Source organism: Leucopleurus acutus (assembly GCF_964270905.1).
Source record: "Leucopleurus acutus genome assembly, chromosome: 2".
NCBI lineage: Eukaryota > Metazoa > Chordata > Mammalia > Artiodactyla > Delphinidae > Leucopleurus > Leucopleurus acutus.
This window is the reverse complement of record NC_139143.1, coordinates 139,469,717-139,473,021: the sequence shown is the minus strand read 5'-3', so window position 1 is coordinate 139,473,021 and position 3,305 is coordinate 139,469,717. Positions and strand designations below refer to the sequence as shown.

Sequence of the window (3,305 nt, the reverse complement as noted above, 5' to 3'; positions counted from 1 at the left end):
TAGGCCCCTTTGGAATTTGTCACTCTTGCTTTTACCCCACCGAGGTGGGGCACTAAAGAATGCAGTCAGGGACCCACACCGTTAGGTGAGCTCCTCCCAGCCTGGCCATTCCCAGTGTGACCTTTCACCAGGTCCCTGGCATAAGGCAGTGTGTCGTCTCCTGGAGCAAAGCCAGAATGTAAGATGAAAAGCCACATGTGGAGGATGACGCAAGGGAAATAATCATGACCCTCATAATGAGAGCCAGAAAGAAATCTGAGGTCTTAAGCACGCTGGTTCCTAAGCCTGGGGGTTTTACTCAGCATAAAACTCCCTTAACATTTTATTTTGTAGGGCTTCCAGACACCGAACAGTGAGCATACTAGCAGTCAAACTTTGGGTGTACCACTCTGCACTACCCACAGAGGGGTCTAGATGGTGTTGTCCTGGGTTTCCATAATAACTTAAAGGGAAAGTTTCACAATAACCAGAGCCTTTGATGTCCCACAAATGAAGGAAGAGGATGTCCTTAAATTCCAAGCAGCAGGAGTCCACTTAGGTGGCACCAACCTTGACTTCCAGATGGAACAATACATCTCCTAAAGGAAAAGTGACGGCATCTACATTATAGATCTGAAGGGGACCTGGGAGAAGCTTCTGCAGATGGCTTCTGCCATTGTTACCATTTAAAAACTGATCAGTGTCATATCCTCCAGGAACACTGGCCAGAGGGCTGTGCTGAAGTTTGCTGCTGTCACTGGAGCCACTCCTATTGCTGTCCGCTTCACTCCTGGAACCTTCACTAACCAGATCCAGGCAGCCTTCCAGGGGCCGCGTCTTCTGGGGGTTACTGATCCCAGGGCTGACGACCAGCCTCTCACAGAGGTGTTGTACGTGAACCCACCTACCACTGCTCCCTGTAACACAGACTCTCCTCTGCGCCCTGTGGACACTGCCATCCTTGCAGCAACAAGGGAGTTCACTCAGTGGGTCTGAGGTGGTAGATCCTGGCCCAGGGAGTTCTGCACATGCGTGGTACCATCCCGTGTGCACACCGTGGGAAGTCATGCCTGATCTCTGCTTCTACAGAGGTGCTGGAACGACTGAAAAGGAAGAGCAGGCCATGCTGAGAAGGCCATGGCCAAGGAGGAACATCAGGGTGAATGGACTGCTGCATCTCCCAAGTTCACTGTATTCTACCCGCGGTCGCAGACGGGTCTGAAGGCGCAGGTGCCTCTGTGCCTGCCCAGAAGTTCCTGCACAAGACGGGAGCCCTCAGCCCGCCACTGAGGACTGGTCTGCAGCTCCCACTGCTCAGGCCACTGAAAGGGTAGGAACAACCACTGAGTGGTCTTAAGCTGTTCTTCCCCAAGCTTTTAAGCAGAAAACAGAAATAAGGTAGATAGAAAATAAACATCCGTTTCTTTAAAAAAACAAAACAAAAAACAGTTCTGGGTATAAAGTGTTTGTACTATTCAACTCAAGGGCCCATTGAGTCCAACAAACATTTTTTTAGTTCCTACTATGTGATGGCAATGCTGAGTGCTAAGAGCACAGATAGGAATACAATGACACATAACAAGCATTGGGACATTCTGGAACAATGTCTTATGGAGAACAAATAGTTTTAAAATCACTGCCGTGCCTTACATATACTATTTCAGTTAAGCCTCAAAAGCCTCTATAAGATTGGTATGATTACTCCTGTTTTCTCAAGGGAAGAGGTTGAAGCTCAATGATTAAACAATGTGCCTGTTTGTACAACTGGTAATTGCCACAGGCCAGATCCAAATCCAGGCCAAATATGTGTCTTCTACTATATATAGAATAGATAACTAACAAGATCCTACTGAATAGCACAGGGAACTCGATTCAGTACTCTGTAATGACCTATATGGGAATAGAATCTAAAAAAGAGTGGATACATGTGTATGTAGAACTGACTCACTTTGCTCTACAGCAGAAACACAACATTGTAAATCAACTATAATGCAATAAAAAAAAATTAATTAAAAAAAGTGTGTCCTTCTCACCAGGCTAGTCTCTTCCCCCATCCCTCCCAAATACAACTGAAAGACAGTAGACTCAAAGATTAGCCCCCATCATAATATCACATATCTTTGGGGCCTGTAACAGCTTGGTCTCTCACAAGTTGAAGTAACTACTTCAGCAAACAATAACAATGACTTATTGAATGTCTACTATACCCAAGTACTTATCATATATGATCTCCAGTGTCACAATTATCCTGTAAGGCAAATATTATTAATATGACCATCCCCATTTGACAAATAAAGAAACTAAGTCTCAGGAAAATTAATTGCGTTGGCCAAAACCATACAAGTACTAAAGGAAAGAATCAACACTGGAACCCATTTAGCTCCTAAGTCAATACTCTTTCAACTAACCATTCTGCCTTGAAAAACAAAGACTCTGAAATCAGAGTAAACTCTGGATTTAATATCGGGCCCAGACCTTCCTGGGAAGAGGGGGAGGAACTTCTTACTTGATTACCTAGCAGAAGGGGATGGGTTTGGAAGAAGAAACCCATTAAGCCATGCGTAAGAAATAACGAACCAACCAGATTCCAAGTTAGAGGATGGAAGGCTCCACAAGCATCAGGAGAGTATCAGAGGTCCCCAATGAATAAAATATGGATTAACACTGCTGAGAATAGTGAGAAGCACAGAAATCTGGAGCCAAAAAATCTGACTTTGAATCCTGGCTTTGCTGCTTACTATCTGCGTAATTTTAAGCAAGTTATTTCAATCTCTTTGGACCTCATTATTGTTTTTGTATCTGCCAATGTAGATTATTCAATTTGCTAATGTGAAGTGCTTTGCAAAAAGAGTCAACAGTTTTAAGAAACTGCAATGTGCCAGGACGTGAACTAGAGTTGGAAGTTGTGATGAAATTGTGAAAAGATTACATGCAAAACTCCCTTAACGCTAACAAGAACCATGAGATCATTTTTAATAGTACCCCTTTTTCAAGAGAAGGAAACTGAGGTCCGGAGAAATGAAGTACTTTGGCCAAGGTCACAGAGCCAGTAAGTGTTAGAGCTATGATTTGAAGCCAGGAGCTGGACTCTAGAGACTACACTTTTACTCCCTGTACTGGGATGCTCTGGGAAGCCAGGGAACAGCAGCAGGAGCAGGACTGGAACACGTCACTTCTGAGAGTTGGTACTCAAGTTAAAGCTAAGAAGCCTAGGGCTTCCCTGGTGGCACAGTGGTTGAGAGTCTGCCTGCCGATGCAGGGGACACGGGTTCATGCCCCGGTCCGGGAAGATCCCACATGCCGCGGAGCGGCTGGGCCCGTGAGCC

The 3,305-nt window shown here is 45.2% G+C and overlaps 1 pseudogene across 1 annotated transcript; it reads left to right on the top strand.

Annotated features, from left to right (window-relative positions):
* The first annotated feature begins 483 nt into the window (after positions 1-483).
* On the top strand, positions 484-1,336 carry LOC309976433 (small ribosomal subunit protein uS2-like; annotated as a pseudogene). Its single transcript has one exon. The product of its transcript is annotated as a small ribosomal subunit protein uS2-like (transcript).
* The last annotated feature ends 1,969 nt before the right edge of the window (positions 1,337-3,305 follow it).